Genomic DNA, 21,489 nt, shown 5'->3' with positions numbered 1-21,489 from the left:
TAGGGGTGGATGTAATCATGTGCTTAAGTTCTTTCCTGAACTGGGGCCTCTGTGAGGGACATCCATAATTCAGACTCAAGTTCATCACTTGTCTTCACATATTTATCGTTGTGAACTGCTTATCAGCAATGAAAAATCATGAAACTGAAGTGATTTATACTAAAGCAATGAATCCTGCATCATTTCCAGCTCCCTGAATAGATAATCTTTAGGGCTGGCGATTAATCACAGTTAACTCACGCGATTAACTCAAAAAAATTAATCGGTTTTAATCGCACTATTAAACAATAGAAATCCAAAAATATTTAATAAATTTCAATTGGTAGCTTTCTACATTTTCAAAATATTATTTCAATTACAACATAGAATACAAAGTGCAGTACAGTGCTCACTTTATTATTTTTATTACAAATATTTGCATTGTAAAAATGATAAAAGAAATAGTATTTTTCCATTCATAGCATATAAGTACTGCATACTGCAGTGCAATCTCTGTATCATGAAAGTGCAACTTACAAATGTAGAAATTTTTTTGTTACATAACTGCACTCAAACAAAACAATGTAAAACTTTAGAGCCTACAAATCTGCTCAGCCCTATTTCTTGTTCAGCCAATCGCTAAGAGAAACACGTTTGTTTACATTTATGGGAGATAATACTGCCAGCTTCTTAGTTACAATGTCATCTGAAAGTGAGAACAGGTGTTCGCACGGCACTTTTGTAGCTGGCATTGCAAGGTATTTATGCGCCAGATATGCTAAACATTCGTATGCCCCTTCATGCTTCGGTCACCATTCCAGAGGACATGCTTCCATGCTGATGCTTGTTAAAAAAAATAATTTGTTAATTAAATTTGTGACTGAACTCTTTGAGGGGGGGGAGAATTGTATGTCTCCTGTTCTGTTTTTAAATGCATTCTACCATATATTACATGTTATAGCAGTCTTTTATGATAACCCAGCACATGTTCGTTTTAAGAATACTTTCACTGCAGATTTGACAATGCAAAGCAGGTACCAATGTGAGATTTCTAAAGATAGCTACAGCCCTCGACTCAAGATTTAAGAATCTGAAGTGCCTTCCAAAATCTGAGGGGGCAATGTGTGGTGCATGCTTTCAGAAGTCTTAAAAGATCAACAGTCTGATGCGAAAAATACAGAAACCGAACCACCAAAAAAGAAAATCAACCTCCTGCTGGTGGCATCTGACTCAAATGATGAAAATGAACATGCATCGGTCTGCACGGCTTTGGATTGTTATCGAGCAGAACCTGTCATCAGCATGGACGCATGTCGTCTGGAATGGTGGTTGAAGCATGAAGGGATATATGAATCTTTAGCGCATCTGGCATGTAAATATTTTGCGACACTGCCTACAACAATGCTATGTGAATGCCTGTTCTCACTTTTAGGTGACCTTGAAACAAGAAGCGGGCAGCATTATCTCCGCAAATGTAAACAAACTTGTTTGAGCAATTGGCTGAACAAGAAGTAGGACTGAGTGTGCTTGTAGGCTCTAACGTTTTACATTGCATTCAAAAATAAGTTATTTTTATATACATACTTCTACATTTGTAAGTTCAACTTTTATGATAGAGATTGCACTACAGTACTTGTATTAGGCAAATTGAAAAATAGTTTTTCTTTTGTTGTTTTTACAATGCAAATATTTGTAATAAAACTAAATATAAAGTGAGCACTGTACACTTTGTATTCTGTGTTGTAATTGAAATCAATATTTTGAAATGTAGAAAACCGAATACACCTCTACCCTGATATAACATGAATTCGGATATAACGCGGTAAAGCAGCGCTCTGGGGCGGGGGGGGGGGGACTGCGCACTCTGGTGGATCAAATCAAGTTCAATATAACACGGTTTCACTATAATACGGTAAGTTTTTTTTTTTATTTTGGCTCCTGAGGACACCGTTATATCGGGGTAGAGGTGTACTATATATTTAAATATTTTTGGATATTATTGTTTAACAGCGCAATTAATTTTTTTCATCACTTATAGACTCATAGACTTTAAGGTCAGAAGGGACCAATATGATCATCTAGTCTGACCTCCCGCATGATGCAGGCCACAAAAGCTGACCCACCCACAACAGAATCTTCCAGCCTGCGACCCCTGCCCTATGCTGCGGAGGAAGGCGAAAAACCTCCAGGGCCTCTGCCAATCTACCCTGGAGGAAAATTCCTTCCCGACCCCAAATATGGCGATCAGCAGAACCCCGAGCATACAGGCAAGATTCTACAGCCGGACCCTCATTTTACCCGCGATGGCACGTTAATGCCTAATTGACTAAAATCACGTTATCCCTTCAAACCATTCCCTCCATAAACTTATCAAGCCTAATCTTGAAGCCAGAGAGGTCTTTCGCCCCCACCGTTTCCCTCGGAAGGCTGTTCCAAAATTTCACCCCTCTGACGGTTAGAAACCTTCGTCTAATTTCAAGCCTAAACTTCCCCACGGCCAGTTTATATCCATTCGTTCTCGTGTCCACATTACTACTGAGCTGAAATAATTCCTCTCCCTCCTTGGTATTAATCCCTTTGATATATTTAAAGAGAGCAATCATATCCCCCCTCAGCCTTCTTTTGGTTAGGCTAAACAAACCGAGCTCCTCGAGTCTCCTTTCATAGGAAAGGTTCTCCATTCCTCGGATCATCCTAGTGGCCCTTCTCTGTACCCGTTCCAGTTTGAGTTCATCCTTTTTAAACATAGGAGACCAGAACTGCACACAGTACTCCAAATGAGGTCTCACCAGCGCCTTGTATAACGGAAGCAGCACCTCCCTGTCCCTACTAGAAATACCTCGCCTAACGCATCCCAAAATCGCATTAGCTTTTTTCACAGCCACGTCACATTGCCGACTCATAGTCATCCTGCGATCAACCAGGACTCCGAGGTCCTTCTCCTCCTCCGTCACTTCCAACCTATGCGTCCCTAACTTATAACTAAAATTCTTGTTAGTCATCTCTAAATGCATCACCTTACGCTTCTCACTATTAAATCTCATCCTATTATTGTTACTCCAATTTTCAAGGTCATCCAAGTCTCCCTGCAGAATATCCCGATCCTTCTCCGAATTGGCAATACCTCCCAACTTTGTGTCATCCGCAAACTTTATCAGCCCACTCCTACATTCGGTTCCGAGGTCAGTAATGAATAGATTGAATAAAATCGGTCCCAAAACCGAACCTTGAGGAACCCCACTGGTGACCTCCCTCCAACCCGACAGTTCACCTTTCAGTACTACCCGCTGCAGTCTCCCCTTTAACCAGTTCTTTATCCACCTCTGGATTTTCATATCGATCCCCATCTTTTCTAATTTAACCAATAATTCCTCGTGCGGCACAGTATCAAACGCTTTACTAAAATCGAGGTAAATTAGATCCACCGCATTTCCTTTATCTAGAAGGTCTGTTACTTTCTCAAAGAAGGAGATCAAGTTGGTTTGGCACAATCTGCCTTTCGTAAACCCATGTTGTAATTTGTCCCAATTGCCATTCACCTCAAGGTCCTTAACTACTTTTTCCTTCAAAATTTTTTCCAAGACCTTGCATACTACAGAAGTTAAACTAACAGGCCTGTAGTTACCCGGGTCACTTTTTTTCCCCTTCTTAAAAATAGGAACCACATTAGCTATTTTCCAGTCCATTGGTACCACCCCTGAGTTTACAGATTTATTAAAAATTATCGCCAAGGGGCTTGCAATTTCTCGCGCCAGCTCCTTCAGTATTCTAGGATGAAGATCATCTGGTCCGCCCGATTTAGTCCCATTTAGCTGGTCAAGTTTGGCTTCCACCTCTGATACTGTAATTGCAATCGCCCCTCCTTTATTCCCCTCTGTCCCGCTCCCTCTATTCCTAAGCCCTTCATTAGCCTTATTAAACACCGATGCAAAATATTCATTTAGATATTGTGCCATGCCTAGATTATCCTTAATCTCCACTCCATCTACATGCTTCAGCGGTCCCACTTCCTCTTTCTTTGTTTTCTTCCTATTTATATGGCTATAAAACCTCTTACTATTGGATTTAATTCCCCTCGCGAGGTCCAACTCTACACGGCTTTTGGCCTTTCTCACCGCATCCCTACATGCTCTGACCTCAATAAGGTAGGTTTCCTTGCCGATCTCTCCTCTCTTCCATTCTTTGTACGCTTTCTGTTTTTTCTTAATCGCCCCTTTGAGACGCCCGCTCATCCAGCTAGGTCTAATTCTCCTGCCTACTAACCGTTTCCCCTTTCTCGGGATACAGGCCTCGGACAGCTCGTGCAACTTCAGCTTGAAATAATCCCAGGCCTCATCTGCCTTTAGCTCTCTAAGTATGTTAGCCCAATCCACTTCCCTAAGTAGTCGCCTTAATTTATTAAAGTTGGCCTTTTTGAAATCGTAAACCTTAGTCACAGTTTTATTTCTGTTAATCCTTCCATTTAGTTTAAACCAAATTAGCTCATGGTCACTCGAGCCAAGGTTGTCCCCTACCACCATTTCCTCAACGAGGTCCTCACTACTCACCAGCACCAAATCTAAAATGGCATCCCCCCTCGTCGGTTCAGCTACTACTTGATGAAGGAATTCATCTGCTAGCACGTCTAGGAACATCTGAGCCCTATTATTGTTACTAGCATTTGTTCCCCAATCTATGTCCGGGAAGTTAAAGTCCCCCATGATTACACAGCTCTTATTAGTTTTTACTTCCTTAAAAACATTAAATAGTTCTCTGTCTGCATCCAGGCTAGATCCCGGCGGTCTATAGCACACCCCAAGCAGTATCTCAGGGGAGGCTCTAGTAGTTCTTTTACCCAGTGTAATCATTGCCCAGACAGACTCCGTCTTATCCATTCCATCACTTATTATTTCTTTACATTTTAGCTCATTATTGACATACAATGCCACACCCCCACCTTTACCTTTTTTCCGGTCATTCCTAAACAGCACATACCCTTCCATACCTGTACTCCAGTCATGACTACAGTTCCACCACGTTTCGGTTATTCCTATGATATCAGGTTTCATTTCTTGGACCAGGAGCTCCAATTCCTCCATTTTGTTACCTAGGCTTCTCGCATTGGTGTATAAACATCTTACCGTATGCTGTCTATCCTTTCTCCCATTAGTTATGCACTTTGGTACGGACCCCGTAGTGTCCATCCGCCCCCTCCTTCTTATGTCCAATTCCCTACCCCTATCTATATCTGTGCTTATCTCTTTGCCCTCTTTTTCAGTGTTGGAATCTGGCGTGGAGATTAACTGGACATCTCCCAACCGTCTCCCCCAAGTTCCTAGTTTAAAGCCCTTTTGATGAGATGAGCCAGCCTCCCTCCCAGAAGTCTATTTCCTTCCCTACTCAGGTGAAGTCCATCCCGTGAGAACAGCTGTCTGTCCCCGAAAGCCTCCCAGTGGCCATACATCCCAAAGCCCTCCTTATAGCACCACTCCCTTAGCCAGCTATTTATCCTTACAATTCTGTCTGCCCTTTGCTGTCCTTCTCTAGGAACAGGCAGAATCCCACTGAAGATAATCTGAGCCTCGACTTCCTTAAGCGTCTTCCCCAGCCTGGCATAATCTCCCTTGATTCTCTCTAGCGAGAACCTAGCCGTGTCATTCGTTCCTACGTGAAGGACGATCAAGGGGTTCTTACCTGCTCCTTTTAGGATCCTTTTCAACCGCAGGTCCACATCCCGTATCTTAGCGCCCGGCAGACAGCACACCCTTCTGTTTTCTGGGTCCGCCCTGGTCACAGGCCTGTCTAACCTCCTCAGTAAGGAGTCCCCAGTCACATAAACCTGCCTTTGCCTGGGGGCAGCGCAATCTACCAATCTATCCCCTGTTCCCTGCGGCCGTAACTCCTGTCTGTCTCCATTTTCCCTTATAGTCCCCCTATTGCCATCCTGTATCCTCCCGGGGCCGAGTATTGATGCTGTCTCCATCAACTCCTCCCCCTTGTCTATTGGACTAGCTGCCCTTCTTTTCTTCCTCTGCCTCCCACCATCAGTTACCACCTGCTGCGTCCCCTCCTCGTTAGCCAAACACCCAAACCTGTTCCTGAGTTCTATTTCCCCCTCACTAGCCCTCCTTTTCCTTGGCCTGCTTCTCACGGTCACATGCTTCCACTGCTCTTGTTCTCCCCCCGACATTCCCCCCTCACAGACCATAGCCCCTGCTTCCACCTGCACCCCCGAGCATTCCCCTTCAGCCACCCCTTGCCTTTGCTCCATTAGCTGCTCAAACCCCCTCAAACCACCTCACTTGACAGCCCTCATTATCTTATGTCCCTTATTTGAGTCTATTAAGCCCAACTTGGTCTCTCTCACATTTGGGCTTTGATAGGTTGAATGAAATGGTTCCTTCCCAATTTACAAAATGGCTACCATTGCAGGAAGCATCAATCATTAGCTTAGTTATGACAGTGCTGTTGAATTTGTACCTTCCAAAAAGAGAAAATAAAACCAAGTTTAAAAACAAAAACTATGGGAGAGTCAGCCCATATGGAAAAAGTCTATTGCAATCCATAAAGAATGATTTAAAATGGCTACAGAAAAGTTAATCTATAGAGTTGTATAGTAGGAATGTAGCTTTCTAGTCCGTTCTATATGTTGGTTTAAAACATCTCTGGAAAGTAGCGTTGGATGAAAAATGGGACCAATTTTCCTTATGATTTTTCATTTTAAAATATTCTCTCAGAAATAACTTCTACCAAAACTTTCTAGCCATAAGTAATAGGACTTAATTTTCTCTTTAATTTCACAGGTGTTGGTGGTTTTTGATAAATCATATTGATGTCATCTCTTTTGAAATATACAGGCTGTTTCCATAAGGGAGATGATTTATGTACTCTTCCTCTGGTCCCAGATCTTGCTCTAAAACAAGTATTTTGATGGTGGGAATAAAAACAAAGTTATCACTAAAAACGTGACTCTGCCCAGCATGAATAAACTAAAGAGTAGCAACCCTGCTATTACTTGCCAGCTATACAGATCTGAGTCTTTCATATAATTCATGATTGACACAATTATCCTGAAAAGGACATGATTATTGGCAAGACTGCTTCCAAGCTTACTATGGTGTTTCTGGCACTACCAAGTCTGCTGGTGAAGCATGGTGATAGCTGCTGAATCAGGCGCTAGGCTTAGTGAGCAGAGTCCTGACTGCAGGAGCAATCCCTACTCCAATGGGATTAGAAGGAGCCACGTGGAACACTTTTCCCATTAGGACGCCAGTCAGTACTGAAGTGTTTTACTGCATCAGACTGGTCCGTTCCCCTGGGGTTTATGGGAGCCGCTGAAGAGCTTGGCAGGTAGGGAGTGTGAGGCTCAGGGGCACCTGTTCTGGTGCTGTTGGAATGGGAGTTGGGGGCAAGAGAAGTTAGGGAGCAGAAAGAGTCTCTTCGGAGAGAGGGAAGTGGAGTGTAAAGTGGGACTGGTGGGTAAGGAAGGGGTGAGAGAAACAGGAGAAGAACTTTTTTATTCTAAAGACAAGTATGTTCTTCCTTTAGGCATCTAATGGTTTAAAAAGTATCCCACAAAGCAGTCCGCTGGGATTAGGTAAGTGGGTATGGCACTCACTAGGCACTCAGTAATAGCTCCTAGAAGAGAGCCTTGCGCTCTAGAAGTAGAGCTATGCCAGACTTGCTAGTTCTGGTTCACACAGTTTGAACTTCACACCCCTGGAGTTTCACTTTGAGCTCTAATGAGCTGAAATTCAAAACAAACTTGACTGAAACCAGTGAGTTTTGCATGATTCTCACACACACAATTTGTGTGTGTGTGGGGGGGGGGGGGAGACGAGACACTCACTTGAAACTCTGCTTAGGTTCACTTGAATGGCTGGCAAACCTCTGGGGGAAACTGGGCATTCATAATTTGGCATTCATAATAGATTACATTTTGTCTAGGACCGTCATTGGGGAAGTTTTCATATGGGTATGTGGGCCAGGACACTGGGGTTATTGTCTGAAGGGCTTCCTAGAGAGGTGCAGTTTAATTCTCTCTTGAAAGATAGTTTAGATAATGGAGGTCCTTCATCCTGGGGGATCTCCACCCCACCAAGGACAGGCTGAGATGCTGGTGTCATGTGAATTGTTTGTGCTTCGTTGCTCCCGGCATATAGTGCCAGCAGTGGGGCTGCTTTTTATTGACTGAGCTCTAGATTGTAACTTGATTGTTCCAGGGGAGTTGAGATGTCCTCCCATTTAGCGTGGCCCTGGCTGAAGTATTTCACAGGTTCACCCTTCTCCTGCTGTCCCTTAAATCCCTTCTTCATAGGTACACTCTAGTGTGCCTATGAACTAATTTCCCCCCCCCCCCCCGACTCATTCTGATGCCATGGCATTGCAGCTGGGGAGAAGAAGGTTAACACTGAATCTTGGACTATCCAGCTGGGGAACCTAGAATAGATTTGCAGGATGCCCCAGATTTGCTTGACTCATCCCTGTTCTGTAGTCTGACCATCTCCATGACCAGCCCAGTCATAGCACTGACACACAAATCATTACTTTGTGAAGTGCTTTGGGATTCCCTGAACGTGCAGTATAGCAACCTTCCCTCTTCCCTCAGCAAGAGAATCTGGTGGCTGCTACACAAGAACCGCATACAGGAGTTTTCAAAGTAGGAGTTCCCTTGCTAGCAACAAGTGGGACTAACCAATGAGGTTTAAAAGCAGCTTGGTGTAGGAAGTGATTTAACAGTAATGGATATATCCATCTTCACCATAATACTTCACTTCAATCCATGCCTTGTTGCTTGTTTGAGAGTGATTTGGAGGGGATTAGATGAGCATGCAGAGGCTCAGTGCGTTTTGACTAATTTGCAATTCAATCTTCAAAATACAGCTGAATGGCTCTTTGACACCACACCCCTTTCATCAGCTCCTTTTGAGAAAGAAGTTAATTTTGCTGATGAAACTGAGTTTTAGAAATGCAAAAAAGCATTCAGGTTGGTTATTTTATTAAACCATTTAGCAACTTCAGAAATTTAAGAACTATTTTAATTTTTAAAAATTAGATGTTTAAAAAACAAAAATACCAAAACTCACTGTGGCAAGTTTCGGCCTTAGAGGTAAATAATGGCTGAGGTGAACTCCTTTTTCCATGGGAAAATAAGTTTTTATAAAAAAAAACTTAGCTGTCATCTGCACTTCAAAAATAACTGCTTAAAAGTAAACGTATAACACGATTGTGCTCTAGCCATATTTTAACCAAGTTGGAGAACTATTTTCATTTTGAGAGCTACTTAAACACAACTATATTTATAACACGGTTTTCCTCTGTCTATCTAGGCACAGTTTAACCCACAGTTTAACTATTATATTTAATTTTTAATAGTTAAATAATGCAATGGTTTGTCTAATGGTTCAGTAATGTGGTTATTTTAGTAGTGTAGATGGAGAGTTGGACACAATCTTAGAATTACTGATGTTTTCTGGAGAACTTTGGAAAACATTGTTCTGTGTTGTATAGTACACAGCCCCACTGTGCACTAGACATGTGTCTGGGGCTCTTAGGGGCTACCACAGTAGAAAAACGATAATCAATAATTTTCTTTTAAATCCTTTATAGATGGAGCTAACACGTGAATTAAGGTTTAATTTTAAATACGGTTTTATTTTTGCTGTACTTTAACAAGATTTGGCCAGCCAATGGGAATAGGGACGAATGTTGTTAGAACTCTTTTATCTTGGGGGGGGGGGGGAGTCTTCTAATTTAGGACCCTAGTAACACAGGAGGAAAAGAGTATTTTTAACACAGTTCTAACACCATTTGGCCTCATCCATGATGTCCAGCCAGGTGAGACCATGTTAGAAATCCGCTTAGTTGATACTAGGTAAAATTTTCATAAGTGCCTAAATCACTTAGGTGCTTTTGAAAATGTTGCCCATTGTGTTTTAATGAAGTAAATGTGATCCAGTATTTAGGTTTTGTATAAATAGTCTAACCCCACGAGTAATGTTTTTCCATGGATTTTTCTTTTAAACTCCAATGGAATTATGATTTTGTTTTTGGGTGGTTTTTTTTTTTCATTTTTTTTTTTTTTTTTAAACCAATAAATATTTTCCTTGCGGTGTCTGAGAATGAGACTGAGTATAAACCAAAGTGAAACTGGCTTAATTGATTTCCATTTTTTGGTGGTTGAACTATGAAAAAGATAAACAGTATTAATGGTAAAAAGCTATTAGTTTTACTCATCTAAGGGGGGTGTTCATATCACAGGTAAAAACATTGTTTTCAGTGTATGATTTTTAAATTGTCAGTGTACCTCTAAATATAGTTCCTGAGTTCAGTTCTTGGACCAGTGCACAACTGGATGTATAGTCTCTGGGGCTTTCTTTCCTTTGTATTGGTGGGGGAAAATGCATGAAAACAAGATCTTTGTTTCTGAAGATTTAATCTACTCCCTTATTCCATTACTTGATGTTAAAATCCTGTCTGTGACATCACCTTTGGCTTTGTAGAAATGATTATAATGTCACCAGAGAGAAGATATTGGCATTATTAGCTGAGAAGTAACCAGCCAGGATAAAATTAACTGTTGAGGAACAGAGGCCTGGTTTCATGTGAATTTCCCAGGGAATTTTAAGAAAACAACCAAACCAATTGTCTTTAAATTGAATGTTTTTCAATATTTTCCATGAGACCTCAGCAAACATTTAAATACAGTTCTATGAGCTTCAGTGCTGCGTTATTTTGATGTGTTGTTTTTATGACCTCTGATATAAGTAGTTTTCCTAATTTAGTCACTTTTCCCTGTCCATAACAATACTGATAAAGAGAATATGCTACTAAAGTTTATTCTAGACAGATCTGGTTCCTTTCTCTTGATGTTCAAAGACCATTTTAACTGGTCAGTGACACTGCTAAACAGTCTAACCTCAAAATAACTTAATAGGCAGCCTTTGCAAGACTTTCTCAACTCAAAATTAAAAAGGCATGATCTGATTCCCTCTTTTGCAAGAAAGGAACAAAATGTCCCTACTTAAGAAGGTTAATATATTTGGTGCCACATATCAGGCTGTCTCTGCAGGTCCATGTTAAAGTAGAGTTGTAGACTTATTAGCATCCTATTAATATGTGCATAAAATGTAGTCTGTCTGAGCCCAAATACACAAATTGGGAAATCAAAGAGAAATCCTTCACACCTTTTGCTGGCTTCATCCTGAACTTTTATTTATCTTAAAACAACTTCCTTAAGAGAATTTCCTCTTCTAAAGGAAACACTTCTCCACATTTAACAGGAGAATACTGCAGTGAACTATGTTTTGCAGCCACATAGCCACTGAGAGGAAAGAAACTACTTTAATCATAATGTTCTGAATCTTAACTTTGACTTGTATAACATAAACATTTATCTTAAAGTGCAACAATTTAGATCCTTTTTCAAATGAAAAAGAAATAATGAATTGTTGCTGTGACAAAGTATGCATACACCCAACATCAATAAGTATGAACAAGAAAGGAATTGTAAAGAAATTTCACTTTGATAACTTGTTTTGTTTATATGCCCGACTGCAGTAGCAAGTTTTTGTTTCTGAGAGTCTAATGGCTTATTTACATAGGAAAATTACAACAATTTAATTTAAAACTTTATTTAGGTACTGCAGTGAAAAACCGTATGTAGACACTTCAATTTAGGAACGGCTTATTTCTTTCTAGCCTAAGTTAGTAACCAATTGATTTAAGCTAAATCCATAAAAGCCACTCTTAAACTAAAATAAGAGCATCTACACAGTGGTCTGCCTCACTTTAACTGAGGCCATGTCTGCCCTATCCCTGAGCGACATAAGTTTTGCTGGCATAAGTGTTAGTGTGCACAGCGCTCAGGGGTGTGGAAAAACAACACCCCACCGAGCTATATGAGATTCGCTGGCATAAATGGTAGTGTGAACAGCACTATGTTAGGGGAGGGAGCTCTCTCCCGTCAGCATAGAGCGGCTAGATGAGAGATCTTACAGCGGTACAGCTGCATAAAATATTACCTGAAAATATCATCTGAAGCATTTAGCAACTGGAACGGATGGAAATGCTGTTCTAATTCACTAATAATCCCATACCTTCATTCCTTAAGAGGAAAGTTCCCACTCAAATGGTGTTTTCCCTGAGTGAGGACTCTGCGGGTCTGTAGAATTAGTCATATATTTTTTTTTTTCTCTCAAGGCCAGCCTTGGCTTTGCCCCTTCTTGGGGGCAGGAGCGCCGCCAGCTTTTTTGCCGCCCTAGGCGGCAGAAGGTCCCGCCCCCAAAATGCCGACGACGACCGGGGCGGCCGAAGATCCGGCCACCGCAGTCGCCGCCCCTCAAATGTTAGCGCCCTAGGCGGTCGCCTAATAGGTTGCGCCAGCCCTGCTTGGGGGCCCCACACTCACTACATATATACTTCTCTGATCTGCCAGCCCGCACACCATCGTATGTCTTGTTCTATGATGCAATTTGACTCTGCTGGCTGGCTGCAGAAGAGAATGAATTCCCCTCTCTCTCTCTCTCAAAGCTCATTTGAAAAGTTGTTCTCTGAATCCAGTCCTGGCTAGTTGGCCCCCATATATGAATCACCGCAAGCTGTGGAGAGGGGTGTTGGGAGCAGGGATTCACCATTGCCTCAGTGGGGATTGCTTGCAAGATGATGTGAGCCTAGGTCTATGTCATTTTGCATACTGCCCAGCAAAGTATAGGTCCATCCCTATATTCTTAAGGAGTCAGAAAATAATTGTGGGAAATAATTTTGCAGCATAATGGTGAATGAGAATTTCATTTAGTTAAGGGAACTGAAGTTTTAATATTTGTTTATTTTTATTTAATAATCTGTGCATTTAAATAAATGTATTTTTTTTCTTTTTTACAAAACAATTATTTCTAGCATTTTAAAGCCATAAATGTCTTTTGTCCAAAGTTTCAGGAATCTTGTGTTGGCTTCTTACCTTTTTTATAATTTTTAGTGAATTAACTGCTGGTGAAAGTGTTGGATGAATAGCTCTACAGACTGATGTCCTTTGTTTATCCACTGTACTGAGGCAGTCAAGAGTGTTTCTGTTCTGTCTCCCACACGCTGCCATGCCAATGTGCCTAAAAACCCATGGAAAGTCACTGCATCCAATTACTAAGATGTCATTCAGATTTGTAAAACTATGCTAATGCTTTGTATTATGGGTTCTATTCACACATCAGTGATTAAGGGCTTTATGTGACTATTTCCCACTCAGTGTTAATGTGAATGAAAGCCATACATTGAGTGGAAAATATAGACCCCACTTTACCCCACCCTATGCCACTCCTAGAGAGATCAATGCAAATTTTATGTTCTCAGATATTGTAGCATTGGGGTCCCAAGTTGTAAAAATGGGCACTATGTTAATTTTTCCACTCTTAAAATGAATAGCTTCTTAAATATTTATTAAACTGGGTATATTTCTGCACTGCAAAATGTATAAGGTTAATATGAAAACAAACCAACAGAGAATGAAAATTCATGGAAAACACAGATCTTGTGCATAAGAATATACTAATTATAGGAGACCACATCTGCATAGACATTTTAGTGTAAATTATTTCAACATTTCTGTTATGAACTCCTGTGTTCGCTGTTATAATGTTGTGTCAGAAATGTTCTCTGAGTTGAACTTCAGCACATGCAAGGATAGCCTGTGTGTGTGGTTTGTTGGTGGTGGTTTTTTTGGGAGGGAGAATAAACAAATTTTAGATAAAATAATTGTGTCAAACAAAGAATTCTAAAACCAAAATTAAGTGCCCCTATCCCCACAGTTTTTAATTGGATGTAAAAATTTTCTGGTATTAAAGAATTTTTTTCAGGCAGTTAGTGCCTTTTGGAGAGTTAAGAAAATTGTTAAATGGCCAGGTTTTCTGCACTTTATTTTTCATCAGAAATTTCATAAGAATTCTTAGTATGCAGCATTAATCATCACATCCACAGATTAATGGATTAGAGGTTTCATAAACATGCTTTGAAACAGTTGTTAGATTATTTTGTCAATGCTTTGCAGATTGAGGACTCCCTAGATACTTGTTGACATAATAGACGGCAGTAGTTCTGTGGAATAAGGTGCAAAGATGTGCATCCCACTCTGTGCTAATTTCAATGCTCTTGAAGCATCTACTGTGCGCATGAGGCAATATTAAGTGCATGATCTATTGAGTCCATAATATTGATGGAAAAATTGAAACCGTATTTGGTCTTCAATTCAGTGACTAGTTTATAGAATGCATTAACATGGGATCAGCTCAAAATGTCCATCTACAATCTCTGTATCTTTTTATTTTAAACAAATAAGTTAATATACAAACTTTGGGCCATGTGGAGAAACCTGTAGGAGGGGGACAGAGGTCCTCATAGAGTTTCCTTCTAATGCTCCCCTTGGTGGGTACAAATTTGAGAGGCTGCAGAGGGGGGCTTGCTCTCAGCCTCACAGATCCTAGAGTCTTTTCAGGGATCTGCAAAGTGGCCCCTCCCCTGTAAAATAGCTTTTAGGGAGCAGCTTTGGCCATTGGCTACCTCCTGGTGCTGCTGGTACTCTACAAGCGAGAGAGTGAGAACCCTTCAAAGTTAGGCCCTGGTTCAGCAAATCATTTAAACGTGTTTTTGTACCGATGAGTTCAATGCTTTTCTGAACCAAGATCTTAAGGCTTTTTGTGACTATACATAAGTTATACATGGATCTGGAGGTGACCATGCACAGAATGCAGCTGCTGCTTGGCTCTACTCTTTGTATGCCACTCTTTGCCTTCAGATCACCAATCCTGTGGGTTTCTATGAGCTAGGTTAATTAGGAATCATGCTGCAGAACTGTTGCACGGGTGTGTTCGTTCTCTCTCTCTTTGACAGCCCTGGTCTGCCCAATCTTTCTCTCTGCTCGCATTACTGGAGGGGAGCATAAAGCTAAGATAAGGCCGGGTTAGGCTGTGATGAATTGATGAGTAAATTATGGCTTTTTGCTCCTGTCCTTAACATGACAGGGGCTACAAATGTGGTTAAAGTGATACAATGAAACATATATGTAGGCTGCTGTGTGATAATGAGGCTTTATGGCTTCAATAATTTAAGTCACTCTGCCTTGGATTAAAACACTGTGGTTGTAGGTATAACTTAATCTGCCTCAACCAGGTACGGAAACGTGATTGAAGGCTGGGTTTTAAGTTTACGTTTTTCTTTCTTCCATTCCTCTCAAAGGTAAATATTTACAAGGCACATCTGATTTCAGATCCACATCTAATTTCATTTGACGCTAACCTGGTGTCAGCTCTGTATTTTTGTCCCGCTTACAAGTAATTAACATCAGAAGTGAAAGGCCTGAATCAGAAGATAGTGGAAGCCTATAGGGAAAAAATAAATAAATTAACTCTACTTCATTATCGTGCCTTTCTCAATCTGGTTTTGGGTGTGTGTACTTCATTTTGGGTCATAGTCACATATTCAGCAGGTCGATGTCACACATTTGGTTTATGAAGGGGTGAGTGCTCTGCTTGCTTGTTATCTGAGTTCTGAATTTTCAATATTCTGATGTAGATTGTGTGTATCAAGGGCACAGCCCTGAAGTCCTTAACCCTCCTGCTGACTGCAGTGGGAGTTTTGTCTGAGTAAGAATGGCAGGATTGGACCCAAAATGAGTATGTATTTTAAACATCACACACTAACTAATGTAAGTAACAGTGGCAAAACAGTTTCTGCATTTAAAGAGGTAGAAGATTTTCAGTTTCCCAGTGGTTTGGGTGGTTTTTTTTTATTCTGGATTGTTTTTGTGGGAGGATCTTCTTGCATTTGCTTCACTGACATGGGGAGGGAGAAATAACTCTTGCTACTTTAATAACAAAGGTGAAGTAAATAACTATTGAGGCCATTAATTTATATTTTTACTAGGGACATGTTGTTGTATAATATATTGTTGTAAATTAAATCTAACCAAAAAGCTTGCAGCACTGAAAATAAGGAGAACTAAAGAGAAAAATCATCTGTGTAATATAGTAAATTGATAGTGTAATGTCCGATGAAATGAGGTAGCAAACAAAAGAGGGGTTAGAAGAAAAAATTGTAGCTGTTAAGAGGAGTCAAACAAAGGTATAATGAATGGATGGTATAGTTGAGACTGTACATATCTCTTCAGTGAGGAATTTAAATTTTGAATTCCTTCATGAATATAAAGAAAATATCTCATGCATATGTGTGTGTATCTCTGTGCATTTGGTGTGTGTGTGTGTGTGTGTGTGTGTGTGTGTGTGTGCATTTAATTCTTTATAGTATTCTACTTATATAAAAGTATATAGGCTGGGATTTTCAAAAGTGTCTTTCACTGCATAAAAGGTCTAACCTGTAGGACAAGAAGTAATTGTCTTAATTTGCAGCAAGGGAAGTTTAGATTAGATTAAATATTAGGAAATACTTTCTAACTATAAGGACAGTTAAGTACTGGGATATGTTACGTAAGGAAGTTGTGGAATCCCCATCAGTGGAGGTCTAGGTAGTGTGTGATGGTGCACTGGGGCCACAATGAGAGATGCTAACTAAGCCTGGCCTGGAAACATGCAAGGTCCTATTTGGTGGGATAGAGACTGGACTAGAGAAGAGTCCTGATTCTTGACTTGGCTGCCCCAGGAACCCAAACAGGAACCCCTATTGCTCACTTGAAGTTTAATTGTTTAAGACTCTATATCGAGGGTATCTGCAGTCATTCCCTTTCCTCCCAGCCCTACTAAAATATCATTTCACTGAACCAGGTGTGCGAGTGGTTACTGTAGTGCCTACAAGATGTAGGTGTTTTTCAGCAACTAGAACAGTTCTCGCCTCCAATTTGCGGTAACCTGGCATGCTGCGGGCACCTTAGAGGTTTGGTGTATCCTGCACCAAACAGCTGTAATTATTATAGTGTATTTAATCCTGCCTCAATGCAGGGGGCTAGACTAGATGATGTCTAGAGGTCCCTTTCAGTCCTACAGTTCTATGAGTTCTATGTGCGCACATGCGCGCGCGCGCCCATACACTGTGTTCACAGGGATTTAGGTACACAACTCCTGTTCGGTGAAGTAAGACTGCATCCCTAGTTGTCATTCTATGGTGCAACCCAAAAATCCTTTTTGAGAATATCAAGACAGAGCTGAAATCTTTGTGCACAACAAGGAAGCATGCATGCAATGAGGCTTTTTTTTCTTGCTGCTAAATTTCACTGCAGTTAGTAAAACGTACATCAAAGGGTTTTACACGGGGCTTATTTAAGCCAACCAGAAGAGAAATAAGTAGTCCTAAGAAGGAAAACATGCTTGCATAATGCCCTACTATAGTAGGGTAACCAGCTGTCCCTATAAAAATTGGGACAGTCTCGATATTTGGAGCTTTGTCTTACATAAGCACCTATTACCCTACCCCCATCCCGATTTTTCATATTTGCTATCTGGTCACCCTAGGGGTCAGCAACCTTTCAGAAGTGGTGTGCCGAGTCTTCATTTATTCACCCTAATTTAAGGTTTCACGTGCCAGTAATATATTTTAACATTTTTAGAAGGGCTCTTTCTATAAGTCTATAATATATAACTAAACTATTGTTGTATGTAAAGTAAATAAGGTTTTTAAAATGCTTAAGAAGCGTAATTTAAAATTAAATTAAAATGCAGAGCCCCCCGGACCGGTGGCCAGGACCCGGGCACTGTGAGTGCCACTGAAAATCAGCTTGCGTGCTGCCTTTGGCATGTGTGCCATAGGTTGCCTACCCCTGCACTATACTACAGCTTTGCCCCTGGTGGATATAAAGTAAGGGAGGATTATTGTGCTTGTGGTTAGGTACAGAGCCAGGTAGCAAGAGCTCTGGGTTCTATTTCTTGCCCTGCCATACGAGTTCTCTCTGACTGTGGACAAAATACTTCAATTTCTCCGGGCCTCAGTTTCCCCATCTGCAAAGCATCTGCCTGTGTTTCCAAGTGACACTACTCTTTCAATGCCTGGAGGGGGTCAGTAACTCAAACTCCAGCTACAGAATTCCTCTGCTTCCATGTGTCAGTTTTGGCACTGCAAAGGCTCCTCAGTGCAGCTCCCTGATGTGCTGGGAGGAACTCTTACTCACTAAGAGCCTTGGCACCTGCAAAGACTCTCCCGGCTCTGAGCTTAGGTGCACAGGGAGGCAAAGGAGCTGAGGCCTACTTGGTACACCATTGAGGCGCTGACAATTTGGTGCCCACGTTTCTCCCGTTGGTTCCCTTTGCACCTGTGGCAGCAAGGCCTCCCTAAGGTGCTGACCTGCAGTGCAGTGGTGTAAACACCTCATTAATGCCTAGCATGCAGCGAAGTAGCACCTCAACAATGCATGGGCCCTGTTACATTACATCAGTGCTTGGAAGCCTGCCAGCTGCGTTCCATCAAGTAGTCATCTGACACTGAGCTATCAGCACGAACTGGGATTCTGAGGTATTGAGTGATTATCCTTCTAGGGCAGCCAAGTGGTGGGAAGTTTGAAGAGCATCTGTATACGATGTTGTGACAGGTTGGATCACAGAAACCCCCTTGGGAGCTGCCACCCAATGTACCAAGACTACCCCTGCTTCTGTTTTCCCTGCCAGCTCAGGACTCCAGCACCCTGTCTTGCTGAGCCAGACACTCCCGTCTGCTCCAACACAGACCCAGGGTTTGAATTACTTGCCCCAAAGCTGCAAGTTTACCTGAAAACAGCTCACAGAAGTGTGCTTGTCTTTAGCACTCAGATGCCCAACTCCCAATGGGGTCTAAACCCAAATAAATCCGTTTTACCCTGCATAAAGCTTATGCAGGGCAAACTCATAAATTATTCGCTCTCTATAACACTGAGAGAGAGATATGCACAGTTGTTTGCTCCCCCAGGTATTAATACATACTCTGAGTAAATTACTAAATAAAAAGTGATTTTATTAAATACAGAAAATAGGATTTAAGTGGTTCCAAGCAGTAACAGACACAACAAAGTAAGTTACCAAGCAAAATAAAATAAAATGCGCAAATCTATGTCTAATCAAACTAAATACAGATAATCTCACCCTCAGAGATGCTTCAGTAAGTTTTTCTCAGACTGGACCCCTTCCAGGCCTGGGCACAATTCTTTTCCCCTGGTACAGCTCTTGTTCCAGCTCAGGTGATAGCTAGGGGCTTCTTCATGATGGCTCCTCTCTCCCTCTGTTCTCTTCCACCCTTTTATATATCTTTTGCATAAGGCGGGAACCCTTTGTCCCTCTGGGTTTCCACCCTCCCCTCACTGGAAAATCACCAGGTTAAAGATGGATTCCAGTTCAGGTGACATGATCACATGTCACTGCAAGACTTCATTACCCACTTGCCAGCACACACATATACAGGAAGACTCACAGGTAAACACAGCCATCTGCAGACAATGGTCCTGGTTAATGGGAGTCATCAAGATTCCAAACCACCATTAATGGCCCACACTTTACATAATTACAATAGGCCCTCAGAGTTATATTTCATATTTCTAGTTTTAGATACAAGAGTGGTACATTTATACAAATAGGATGATCACACTCAGTAGATTATAAGCTTTGTAATGATACCTTACAAGAGACCTTTTGCATGAAGCATATTCCAGTTACATTATATTCACTTATTATGTTTTTATAAAACCATATAGATTGCACAACATCACAGATGTATCTATTTACACTAGTTCCAGGATGTGCACCGTAAGGCCCAAGGCATCTAGATGTTCTTTCCAAATCCATTTTACAAGAAACCTTGAAGCTCTGTTGCAGACTTGTCCCCACTGGTGCTGCTAGTCACGTTTTACTGGGGCTTTTTGGTTCCTGCAGCCATCAGGTAGGGGGACTGTATCTATAGAGCTCTGAGAGGCTAGAATTGCAAACTTTCATAAAAACTGGCAACGGGCTCCCTGAAGTGAGTAGCTGGCCAGAAATGTCACAAGGAACTTGGACAGGTGGTTTATTGTGAGGCTGTGTTGGAAGCTGACTTGCTAATCTGCTGATTATTGCAGATTTGATTTCCTGAAAAAGAGGGTGGGGGGGAAATGCAGGAAACTAAAGACAAAGACGGAATCGTATCCTAAGGCATCATAGGATCTGAATGACTTGGGGAGTTCATAGAATCATAGAATATCAGGGTTGGAAGGGACCTCAGGAGGTCATCTAGTCCAACCCCCTGCTCAAAGCAGGACCAATTCCAACTAAATCATCCCAGCCAGGGCTTTGTCAAGCCTGACCTTAAAAACCTCTAAGGAAGGAGATTCCACCACCTCCCTAGGTAACCCATTCCAGTGCTTCACCACCCTCCTAGTGAAAAAGTTTTTCCTAATATCCAACCTAAACCTCCCCCACTGCAACTTGAGACCATTACTCCTTGTTCTGTCATCTGCTACCACTGAGAACAGTCTAGATCCATCCTCTTTGGAACCCCCTTTCAGGTAGCTGAAAGCAGCTATCAAATCCCCGCTCCTTCTCTTCTGCAGACTAAACAATCCCAGTTCCCTCAGCCTCTCCTCATAAGTCATGTGCTCCAGACCCCTAATCATTTTTGTTGCCCTCCGCTGGACTCTTCCCAATTTTTCCACATCCTTCTTGTAGTGTGGGGCCTAAAACTGGACATAGTACTCTAGATGAGGCCTCACCAATGTCGAATAGAGGGGAATGATCACGTCCCTCGATCTGCTGTCAGTGCCCCTACTTATACAGCCCAAAATGCCGTTAGCCTTCTTGGCAACAAGGGCACACTATTGACTCATATCCAGCTTCTCGTCCACTGTAACCCCTAGGTCCTTTTCTGCAGAACTGCTTCCTAGCCATTCGGTCCCTAGTCTGTAACAGTGCATGGGATTCTTCCGTCCTAAGTGCAGGACTCTGCACTTGTCCCTGTTGAACCTCATCAGATTTCTTTTGGCCCAATCCTTGAATTTGTCTAGGTCCCTCTGTATCCTATCCTTACCCTCCAGCATATCTACCACTCCGCCCAGTTTAGTGTCATCTGCAAACTTGTCAAAATTATTTCAGACTATAGTCACCTCTTTATTCCACTTATGTTCCTTTTTGGGGGGGAGGGGCTGTTGTTAAAGTCGAGATGAATTAACTAAGATATGAAGAAAGCATCAAGAAATTGTGACTTTAACTGATGATAATGTTTTGATTAACTTTTACTGTCAACGAGTGGTGAAAAAGAAAATGGGCAACTAAGTGGCATCAGTAGGTTGTTTCACCCACTTCACAGGGTCAGAATATACCATGATGCGTGCTAGGAAGAGTCCTCAAAACTCAGTCGGATTTTGATTTATCACTGGTTTTGCAATAATGTAATTCCCAGGGAGTTCCTCTTGATTCTTGGCACAACTGAGGACAGGATCAGACACAATAGCTTTGGGAATTACCAGTCCCTCTTAGGTCTTGTCTTTCCTGCTTAAAAAAAAGGTTGGTGTGGGGGTTTGTGTGAAAAGGGGGTGTTCTGTTTTGTTTTTAACCTTGGGTTACTAGTGCACATGAGCTATCCTGAGGTGAAAACACACTGAAGACC

The sequence above is a fragment of the Emys orbicularis genome, chromosome 3, assembly GCF_028017835.1.
Source record: "Emys orbicularis isolate rEmyOrb1 chromosome 3, rEmyOrb1.hap1, whole genome shotgun sequence".
Taxonomy (NCBI): Eukaryota; Metazoa; Chordata; order Testudines; family Emydidae; genus Emys; species Emys orbicularis.
This window is presented reverse-complemented; position numbering follows the sequence as displayed.